General features: G+C 42.1%; 1 long non-coding RNA gene across 1 annotated transcript in view; it reads right to left on the minus strand.

Moving 5' to 3' along the window:
• Positions 1–12,133, minus strand: part of LOC132531519 (uncharacterized) — a 217,514-nt gene that overhangs the window by 28,891 nt on the left and 176,490 nt on the right. The gene's annotated exons all lie outside the window — the stretch shown is intronic.

Here is a 12,133-nt window from a genome sequence, read left to right on the forward strand (position 1 = left end):
GAGAAAATGACAGTATGTGCTTGTCACCTCTGTCAGGTGCTCAAATCTAGCACATTGTAAGACTCTGGATAGTTTTGTGTTTTCTAAAATAAAACACACTTTCATAACTTGAAATCTGTAATATAAAACCTATTCTGGGGCTTCCCTGGTGGCGCAGTGGTTGAGAGTCCGCCTGCCGATGCAGCGGACACGGGTTCGTGCCCCGGTCTGGGAAGATCCCACATACCGCCGAGCGGCTGGGCCCGTGAGCCATGGCCGCTGAGCCTGCGCGTCCAGAGCCTGTGCTCCGCAATGGGAGAGGCCACAACAGTGAGAGGCCCGCATAACACACACACACACACACACACACACAAAAACCTATTCTGAGTCTTCAGAAATTATCAAAATTGTCAGGGTTACCTTAGCTGCCCCAGAGAGAAGATGGAAATAATTCCAATATAAATATCAACTTGTCATTCAGAGACTTGGAGGGTAAAGTTATAGAAATCAAATGATTTGGTAACCTAAGTCCTCTAACTTAACACCAACCTTCTCTAAGTCCAGTTGATTTCTCCAGGGATCATTACTGTCCATAGACTAGAAACATTTTCTTTTGAATAAATAGAATCGATAGCCTAATAAGAGACCTATGTGAAATTTGTATAAACTTAACATATGATCTAGGAGATATCAAAAATCAGTGGTAAAGGGGAGGATGATTCTGGGACAACTAACTATTTGCATTAAAAAAAAAATTTCAATTATATCCCCATCTCAACAAAAATATCCCCATCTCACCAAAATAAATTCTATATGAGTTAGATTTAAATGTGAAGACATATCACTTTTTTCAAACCCACAGAAAAAAAAAGGTAAATTTTTACCTTATCTGATTAGGGAAAGAATATTTAAGTTTAAATGCAAGTAATGACAGAGGAAAAGATCAAAGATATAACTATCAAAGATATAACTATCAAAAATTTTAAAGCATGTATGTATTTTAAAACACTGAAAGCAAAAATTGGGAAAAAAGGAAAATCTTAGGGTTAAAAAAATGTTAAATAAATTGATATAGGTAGGAATGTTTTGGTTGAGGGATTGAGTATCCATTCAAATGACTTCCTGAGAAAAACTTATGGGGACTCTAATTGAAACGAAGTATAGGAAGTACAGCTGCACCTCATAGGAACAGGAAAATGATAAAGCAGCTTCTCTCTCCTCTCGCCGTCTCCATCTCTCCCTGTCTACGTGGTCTTTCTCTGGACCTCCACACACCTCCCCCACTCTCTCTTCTGAAGGGAACTGTGCCTACTCCTCCACTGTAACTTTAGTTTGCATGTGGTTTTAACTGACCTTGATGCCAAATCTGGCTCTAGAACCCAGCACCATTGTACTGATTCAATCTTTCGGTGCCTTTGTCCCAAACTTCTGGGAAGAAGATACAGTAAGCCCAGCTTGGTCAGGTGTCTATACATAGTTCAGCCATTTATGGCCACTGGGCAAGAGGGTATCCCATTGACATGGAACTGGTAAGGCCTACCTGTTTCTCAGCAGGTCTGGGAACAAGGTAACTCCAAAGACAGGGACATGGGATGGGCAGGCACAAAACACACATCTACTACACTGTTGATGGTATTGTGTTGTAGCTTCACAATAAGAAGTTAAGTAAGAAAAGCCTACTGCAAAGTTTTATAGTCAAAATTCTTTTCAATATGTGAATAAAAACCCCTGGCTATGCTAGCAGTACTAGACAAGGGTGACTTTTTGTTTTTCTGATGTGTTACACTAGTTTGTATCAATACTTTGCAAATTTCCCATTGCAAACATGCATAATTCTAATAATCAGGAAAGAAATAAAGTAAAAGACCAAAAGGTGAAAAGCCAAAAGTGTTGGAAACTAAGTGCCAAGTATTCCATTTAGGTTGAATTCTCAGGTCACTTTTGCTGAGATGTCCCAACTTTCAATCCCACCACTGTCCTCCGCACTCACTACTACACTCCAACCTCAGTAAGTGAAAGACTCTTCCCTGAAGACCCACCCACATTCATCAACTGTGCCGTTCTTGTGGTCATGTCGACTAGAATATCCTTCCAGACTTTCTCTGCCCATTGGATGCCCCTCATCCCTCAAGGCATGGATGAAACAGTGAGCCTTCTTCAACTGCCATTGTCCCCACAACGTCCCTTCTCCCCTGTGTCCTGTAGCCCTGAGTTTGTAGCTCTACTATAATCCTCATCCCAACTGTGTTTTCATTGGCTGTACATGTCTCTGCCCTCCCAGCTACACTTGCAATTTCTCTTAGAGAAGTGTTCTATCTTACGAATGCTGTTTCATCAGCAGCTAGCACAGGACATAAGCAAGAGTAGGTTCTTAGTGAATGTCTTGCCGAATAAATGTTAAAGTTTAAGGAATTATTTCTGTATTAGGGTCAAAGTCTTCAGATTGTTCTCATTCTAAAAAAAAATGTTTTACGAAGAAAAAGCATGGGATTTTTGCAGTGTACTAGAAAAAAACATGGATTTCAGAGCCCAGCGGATAAGTTTTGAATCCCAAGTCTGTTACTCACTAATTGGGTCAATTATTAAACTTGTCTGAGTTTCCGTTTCCTCATCTTTAAAATTGGGTTGACAACATCTTTCATGCAGAGTTGATTCAAGGAATAAAGGTGAAATACATAAAATGGCTGGCATATAGTAGGGGTTTAATAAGTGGTAGCTATTATTCATACAGGATTTACTAACTTGATGACATAGGTAGGAAATACTCAGAGAGTTGTGTACTCATGGAAAATGCATGATATTTGAATTACATTTCAAAACATTAAAAGAGCTTTCATCTCCAAAAATAATCAGTATATTTATAAATGTTTAGAAAAGCCAGTACCTCTAGAATGTATAGGGCTGGAAAACTTATGTGAAATTCTAAAGATATTAAGATTTACAAGGGCTGTCTGATCAAATTTTAGCATTCAACCCACCGTTTCAGCTAATGGTGATCTTTTTCAGCTGAAAGGCCATTAATCCATTAAAGCACAGTATTTTAAACAAACCTCAGGCTGTCAAACTGCTATTACACTGCTCTGGTAAGTAGGGCCAGATTTTTTCTTTTTTCTTAGCTGTGACCAATGCAAAACACAAGGGACTACTTATCCATAAAAACATTCTAAGAGGAAGGAACAGGCCAGGCCATAGAAAGAAGAGAAATTCATCTCCTGGCCCGGTGTACGATGTGCCAAGGAGAGTCACAAAATAAGAAACTCTGGTTCTGGATCAAATGGAATCCTCCCAAAAGCATGGATTTGAGGGGCCAGCACTTGCTGTGGGTACATGTGAGTGGGAATCTGAGTAGGGCATGGAGTCAGCTTGGTTGTGTACTAAGCTTTATGTTTTATTATATTTATGTACCTTTAATATACTGAGTATATTATTTACTGAGTAATTTTATTTACTGAGTATATTTAATATACTGAGTATTTACTGAGTACACACTGTGTGGAAGACCCCACACTGGGGAGTGGGCGGGATACAAAGGTAAAGACAGGGTCCATGCCCCTAAGGAGTTTCCACTCTACCAGGGAAGCATGACAAACCCACAAACAACTCTAACACCAGATCATGAAGGATACGTGTCACAATACATGTATCTTAAGTGCCCTGCAAACTTTACACAGTTTCAAAGGACTCTTGGTGTCTTAAAGATTATCATATAAGAAAAAGATTCAGAATGCTTACTGAAAAGTTATTCAGTAACAAACACAGCAATCTTAGGATTGGATTAATAAGATTTTTAGTCCAAATGCCTCCTGAAACTTACGAATGCAGTAAATATTTTCCTCCTACAAAGTAGGTGCATTTAGGGGCTCTGCAATTACTCCAAAAATGCTATTCATTAATTTGTCTATATTAATGATTTTTTATTATAATAGTTACATAATTCCCCTCCTTGGGCTCTTTACTCTTGCCATTTCTTCCCCTTAAAGTCTCTCCCAGATTTCACATGCCCTGTTCCCTCATCTGTTCAGGTCTCTGATCAAATATCATCTCCTTAGAGACACTTGTTCTCCCATCCCATTGCTTTCTCTCCTCCTCTCTGCTTTATTTATTTTTCTGTGGTATATATTATTACTGGACATTTTATTATATATTTGTTTATTTTCTGTCTCCCCTTGTTGAAAGTCAAGAGTACTTCTGCCTAGTTCACCACTATAACCTAATACCTAGAATACTACCTGTTATAAGATGGCACCTTGACTTGAGGACACGGGGAGTGGGAAGGGGAAGCTGGGACGAAGTGAGAGAGTGGCATGGACATATATACACTACCAAACGTAAAATAGATAGCTAGTGGGAAGCAGCCGCATAGCACAGGGAGATCAGCTCCGTGCTTTGTGACCACCTAGAAGGGTGGGATGGGGAGGGTGGGAGGGAGACGCAAGAGGGAAGAGATATGGGGACATATGTATACGTATAACTGATTCACTTTGTTATAAAGCAGAAACTAACACACCATTGTAAAATTATACTCCAATAAAGATGTAAAAAAGAAAAAAGATGGCACCTTATAAACATTCAATGAATAAAAGAATGAATGAATGAACATTAGATTCCTTTGAATATTTTCAAAAGTGGCGAATCTTCATCTAGTGGATGTGAATTTGAATTTTTGAATCAGCCAAGTTCACTTAGAGCTTTCTGGTTAATAAGATGGGTGGATGAAGCTGGAGTCATTCACTCATTCATTCAAAAAATACGGACTGAGGGCAGTTGTGTGCTAGACACTGTTCTAGGTGCTAGATTATCCAGTTGGTCCCAAATGAAATGTGACTATCGAGTAAGATGATGGGCTTTATTACGGGATGGTAAACCGATTGTGAAGATTCCAAAGATGTCTCTCACAGTAGCATCAAAACTGAAACAGGAGCAAAGCTTTTAAAAATGACCACTAATGACATGGATGTGGAGGTTCTGGTATGTTTGTTTTCAAAAGACAAGTTTCAAACATTCATGATTTCATTTCCTAAAAATAGGTTTTCTCTGGTGCCCTCAGTGGGTCTTGTGGAGGCAGGAGGGGGGAGGGGTTATAGTGAGGTCTTCTCTAAATTATTTAGGACATTCCAGTGTGCAACAGACTCACCTTCCACAGCTGTTTGTGGGTGGAAAATGTGTAAGCCCGCGACTTGAAGCATAGGCATTTGGGGGGTTTCACAGGTACAGGGGAAAGTATTTTTAGATGTAAGTAAAACTCCTAAAGACACGCATTCAAATAACGTATGCAAACAAATATATCTTGAGATTTTTGTTTCCCTCAGAGTCCAGAACAGAAATTACTTGGTACGTAATTTGGGTTTATAATAGGGTCCTTTAGAACCAGGATATCTCCATCCAATTCTCCTGGGGTTAACATGGTGGTAATAAGATTAGGGACAACTACGTTGATGTGCTTGGACAAACTGGGGTGAGGGCAGCTTGTTTCAGGAGCCAGGAGAACATGTGAGTGGCTGAACCCTACCGTTCTCTGTATGAAGCTTCCATCCCTGTTGAAGATAGTGAGTATAAATAGCAATAGCTCACACTTGTCGAGTGCTTACTATGTACCAGGCACATACGTGTCTCCCTTGCATTAATATATTTAATCTTCATGATTCTGAAACAGGTGCTATTATTATCCCCATCTTATAGATGAGAAAACTGAGGTTCAGGGATGAAGTAATAACACTGCCTAGGGTCACCCAACCAGTAAGTGCCAAGTGTACTTTTGTGCCCCAAGGCCGATGTCACTATTCACTATGCTGAATGTCCCCTCTAGGGAATTTCACCCTAAATGTCACCCTTAAAATGTCTTTTGCCTGAAGAAACAGAAGCTTATTACATGTCTACATCTCAGACAGAAGTGGGATTAATGTAAATGGGGAAGGGCAAGCTCATTTTCCTTCCCCCTTCTTGGAGTAGCCATAGGCAATGAGGCGTCTGGATTGCCACCAAGCAGGTGTGGCTGAGCTTCCTCTGCCACTGGGATGTGTGTTTCTAAACCCATCTTGCCTTTTGTGTCTCCCTTCCTTCCATCCCCAGTGCTGTGCTTGGATTTAATCTTTCTGCTTTAACTGGATTCTGAACAAGGCATTTTATTTATTTATTTAACATCTTTATTGGAGTATAATTGCTTTACAATGTTGTGTCAGTTTCTGCTGTATAACAAAGTGAATCAGCATATGTATACATACATCCCCATATCCCCTCCCTCTTGCGTCTCCCTCCCACCCTCCCTACCTACCCCTCTAGGTGGTCACAAAGCACCAAGCTGATCTCCCTGTGCTATGCGGCTGCTTCCCACTAGCTAGCTATTTTACATTTGGTAGTGTATATATGTCCATGCCACTCTCTCACTTCGTCCCAGCTTACCCTTCCCCCCCGCCCCGTGTCCTCAAGTCCATTCTCTACATCTGCTTCTTTATTCTTGTCCTGCCCCTAGTGAACAAGGCATTTTAGAGAACAGTTGGTTAATCCTCCACATGAACCAATGGCAAATTAATTCCCAGGGACATGTTTATTGGATTCTTTTCAATCACAAGGAAGAGAATTCCAGGTGACCTCCATGGAGGAGGTCTAAAGCCAGGAGGCACAGACATGCAGATGACAGAGCATTGTCCCATCAGCCTGGGAACAGTGTTTCCAAACCTTGACTCTACAGTCAGCTTCACAAAGCTCCAGGTACAGCCACCCAACTGACATGTGACCACCTTCTCTCCATTCACCTAGCATTTTGCTTCCCAAAATATAAGCTCTGATTGGGCCTTTTCACACCACTTGGCTTGAACTCCTGCTACAGACATCCTATCTCAGGCAGGCCTGGACAGCCAGGAAATTCAGTCTCTCACATGGCAGAGAGTCCTGTCCTGTCGTAGGGGGTTGATTCAGCTTCCTATGAAGGAAATGAATGTTTCCTCTCTGCTCCACCAGCCTCAGTGTTGGCTTCATCAGGCTGGTGGAAAGATGGCTATAGCAGCATATCAAGACACTAGACCATTCCAGAAGAAGAAGAGAAACCTTCTTGTGGTTCAAGGAAACTTCCAGAAAGCCCTTTTGTCATAACTCATTGCCCAGCAGTGGGTCACATACCCATTCTTGAGCCAGCCCCTGGCACGTGAAGGGAGATTCTCAGTCAGGAAGGAAGGCTGAGTTTCAGATGCTGGTGAGATGAACATGGGTCCCCTACTGCCCCATGAGGCAAAAGTGAGGCAGGCCTGCCTGGGTCCTGACCAACAAGCACTGGCCAGGTCTAGAGTCCTACAAGTCTGTGTTAGCAGTGATTCAAGTGGACCACTTTCCTTCAGAACGGAAACTTGGCCTTTCATGGATTTAGACTTAAGATACATAACAGAAGAGGCCTACAAGGTAAGGTCCTGCATTTGAGTTGGCTCTCCAGGGCATGTCCTCTTCCGACAGGGGAATAAATCTCTCCTGGTCTTGATCCACACTACAGGAACTTGCCCAGTGTAAAAGGAACCGACCACTGCTTCTCTAATCGTTTCTGGGTGTTTTTTTTGTTTTTTTTTTTTGCGGTACGCGGGCCTCTCACTGTTGTGGCCCCTCCCGTTGCGGAGCACAGGCTCTGGACGCGCAGGCTCAGTGGCCACGGCTCACGGGCCCAGCTGCTCCGCAGCATGTGGGATCCTCCTGGACCGGGGTACGAACCCGTGTCCCCTGCATCGGCAGGCATACTCTCAACCACTGCGCCACCAGGGAAGCCCTCTCTAATCGTTTTTATCTTGCTGAGAGATCACACGGCAGTTTGGGCCTGCTTGGCTGTCAGGAAGGATTGTGCTCAGACACCTACTGGGTGATTCTGGAGGGTGGCTGAGCGATTGTCCCCAGCCTGTCCCCACAGTGGTAGCTCTCATTAGGGTGTGGTGGTCAGGCCTTTCCTCTCTTGTTGTTCAGTATCTTCAGTCTGTGTGTGATAGGCTTTGACTTTCTAGCTCAATGTGGCTGAAGAGTTCCACTTGGCTTGGGAAGGTTTATTAAAGCCTGTTCCTGACGCAGGGTCTAAGCAGAGAAGGCTGGGCAGCCAAGACGGCAAGATGCCAAGTGTCCTCAGATTGAACTTAGCCTTGTCCCGGCTGCTCTCGTAGGTGCAGACCGCTGCTGCTCTAGTGACAGCTCCTGCCCTGCAGCAGTCCTGATGTTAGCTGGGCCTCTGTCCTTTTGAAAATTAATAAACATTGTCTCGAGGCACCCCTCTGCCTTTTCCCCCACGTCCTGGGCCCTCCTCAAGCTGTCTGCAAGTTTTTGTGATGTGATTTCCCACGTCGTCTTCATTTGTTGACTCCGAGTAAAACACAGCCTGTCTCAACTGGAACAAGGCGGGTTTTTGGATTTTTACTCAGAATCTGGGAGAGGTGGGTGGGGGAGGTCTGGTATGTAAGCACAGCCAAGGTCTTAGTTGAATATGTAACAACCCTGTTGTCAAACTTGTTGGCTGTTCCTCCCTTGGGAATTGCTCACTGACTGACCCTCCTCCTATGGCAATGTCCTTCCCTCCTTATAACTGCCTTTATCCAGCTGTTCCCCAGACCTCGTGATTCTTAACCACTTTATTCCTTGGGGTGATTCCTGCTGTTTTGCCTTAGCCTACTAGGCCCCTCCCTGGGGCCACCTTTCTGCAACTAGACCGGCCCATCAAAAGTATGTGCCGTATAGACACAGTTCTGCCCTTAAAAATTGTGTGTTCAGCTCTACAAACGTAAACTGTTCAGATTTGTGGTTGGAATAATGCCCCCGTGCCCCTCCCTCCCTTTCCAAGTCCTAATCATTGGAACCTGTTAATTTGTTGTGATATAAAACAAAAGGGAGTCTAAGGTGGCAGATGGAATTAAGGTTGCTAACCAGCTGAACTTAATATGATTTGACTGGGCCTACTCAGATAATCCAGGATTAAAAGTAGAAGAGGGAGACAAAGACTGAAGAGACTTACAAGAAACACTCAACAACTTGTCACTAGTTTCAAGATGAAGGGACCACAGACCAAGGAATACAGGTGACCTCTAGAAACTGGAAAAGGTAATAAAACTGATTCCCCCCAGAGCCTCCAGAGGAAAAAAGCCTGGCCGACACCTTCATTTTGAAGGTTAGCCCACTGGACTTCAGACCAGTAGAGTTGTAAAGGGATAAAATTGTGATGTTTTAAGCCACTAAGTTTGTGGTAACAGAAAATTAATACAGGTCTCATGCAGAAGTTTTCCTCATTTTTACCCTATTTCCTAAAATTTTTTGATTTTTTGGAGGGTTTCCATCATCCTTCATGACAGTAGACTTCATCCCATGTAGGCCCCAGTCTTCAGAGACTGGCTAATTAATTTAGTAACGGGCTGGGGAAACCACACAAGAACATAGAAAATCTAAGCCTCCACCTGGGCCAGATGACATATGATTCAGAAGCTGCTTTGGTATAACAGATACTTGACCTAACGTGAAAGTCCGTGTCCAGGTTAATGGAAGAGCATTAGGAATTCACTGACTCAGTCTTTGGCACTGATGCTGGCTGATGTGTACGGCCTCAAAGTAGAAGAAATGACTTAAAAGTGTATAATTTGTGAATTTGCCAATTGATTTTCATTTGAATAGGATCATATAGTAAAAGTGGTATAGGAAATAATTTTAATGGAAATAATTTTGTGAAATAAAGGCCACCTGGGAATATTTGAGCAATAAAAATAACTAAATAACATAAAATGGTGATACTCACTTGTCTACATCTAAGAGTGCTGGAAGGTTCCAATCAATTGTGCACATGTTATATTCTGTAGCCAGGCCAACTCAGCATTTACCAATAAGAAACTGCGAAGCACCAGATTTTGTTTTGCCTTTCTCTAAATGACTATCTTTGAGGGGCCTTCATTCTCAACAAAACTTTGCACTTTGTGTTTAAGAAATATTTTCCCCCAAAGCTCTACAAGGTAGTCTTCTGATAGAAACTGTTTCTGGTGTCTCCCCTGCTTCAACAACCCTTTGAGCACAGCAGATCCTGGAAAGACAGATGTCCAAATTAAAATAGTTAAATCTATGTGGCTGCAGGACCCATACAGCTGTGGCTTCTGTCAGCTCTTCAATAAAATATTAAATGTGTGTCTATTGTTTGGGAGCTGCCCACAGTCCCTTGTTCAGCTGGCAGAGGTTAAAGGGTATGTAGATTACTTAGCCAACTGTTTGGTAATTGTCACAGTCAGTTACTTGGTAACCCGCAGAATAGCATTCTCTCGAGGTAGAGCCTTTGTTGCTAAGCAATAAATTCAGGTAAAATAACCGTTCCCTAGTTCTTATTGGCCCAGTTTTAAAACACAGGGTATAGGTTGGGTTTTCTCCCTCATAGGCTCCCATACCTCTTTTGTTTTTCCATCCAGGCCATGAAACGAGTGCTGATAATTTGGACAGCCCTTGTTTGCTGGGATTTGTCTACTGCTGATGCAGGCTGGGGACCAAGCAAATGGCTGGAGAGCAGGATTTATTGGGGTGTGCTCTCAGGTTTCTACTGTCATAATGTACCTTCTGGATCTTGGTCTGGAGATTGGCCAATCTGTAAGTCAGATGGGCACTAAGAAGACCAAAAGCAATGGCAGAGATTTAATGAAAAGGAAGGAAAATGTATGCCTGATGATGTTTTTCTACATTAGTATCAACCCTATAATTATTATTAATATTATTGTTATTTGTTACATCTTGAAATACCTCTTGGCCCTCAATACTTGCATAAATGCTTTTTTTTAATTTTTTTTAATTTTTTTGCGGTATGCGGGCCTCTCCTGTTGCAAAGCACAGGCTCCGGACGCGCAGGCTCAGCGGCCATGGCTCACGGGCCCAGCCGCTCCGCGTCACGTGGAATCCTCCCAGATTGGGGCACGAACCAGTGTCCCCTGCATCGGCAGGCGGACTCTCAACCACTGCGCCACCAGGGAAGCCGTGCATAAATGCTTTATAAGTAAATCACTCTGTGTTACAGAGACCAAGAGCACTGGGAAGGAAGGCACTTGGGCAGGAAAATTTTAATTTAGTCCCGGCAGGACAGGTTTAAACAGGCTTCCTCCTTTAAGGGACTGGCTGCAAACAAGCTAATCAACCTGCTTCATGACTACACTTCTTCCTACCTCAAAATTTTTGAAAAGATCAGGAAATAATGTTACAGATGAATATTCCCTCACAGTTTTTTTAGTCTCGCCTGGCAGTGTTTGATTAGAAGAGAATTTTAAAAGAGTCGTGTTTTGGTTCTCTTCAAAAAGTCTACAAATAACAAATGTTGGCAAGGATGTGGAGAAAAGGGTACACTGTTGGTAGGAATGTAAATTGGTGCAGCACTGAAGAAAACAGTATGAGGGGGTTCTTCAAAAAACTAAAAATAGAACTACCATCTGACCCAGCAATTCCATTCCTGGGTATATATCCAAAAATCTAAAAACACTACTTTGAAAAGATACATACACCCCAATGTTCATAGCAGCATTATTTACAATTGCCAAGACATGGAAACAACCCAAGTGTTCATCAACAGATGAATGGATAAAGAAGATGTGATACACACACACACACACACACACACACACACACACACACACACACACACAGTGGAATATTACTCAGCCATAAAAAAGAAATTTTGCCATTTGCAACGACATGGATGAACTTGGAGGACATTATGCTAAGTGAAATAAGTCAGGTGGAGAAAGATAAATACTGTATGATATCACATATATGGAATCTAAAAATTGCAACAAACTAGTGAATATAACAGAAAGAAGCAGACAGATATAGAAAACAAACAAGTGGTTACCAGTGAGGTGGAGAGGGGCTATATAGGGGTCGGGAAGTGGGAGGTACGAAGTATTGGGTGTAAGATAGGTTCAAGGATGTATTGTACAATATTTTGTAGTAACTGTAAATAGAAAGTAACCTCTAAACATTGTATAAAAATTAAAAAAAAACCCAAACTACCATATGATCCAGAAATTCCACTTCTAGGTATATATCCAAAGAAAACACTAGTTTGAAAAGATACATGCACCTCAATGTTCATAGTAGCTTTATTTACAATAGCCAAGATATGCAAGCAAACTAAGTGTCCATCAACAGATAAATGGATAAAGAATATGTGATATATATATAGATA

Source organism: Lagenorhynchus albirostris, chromosome 13 (genome assembly GCF_949774975.1).
Source record: "Lagenorhynchus albirostris chromosome 13, mLagAlb1.1, whole genome shotgun sequence".
Classification (NCBI taxonomy): Eukaryota; Metazoa; Chordata; class Mammalia; order Artiodactyla; family Delphinidae; genus Lagenorhynchus; species Lagenorhynchus albirostris.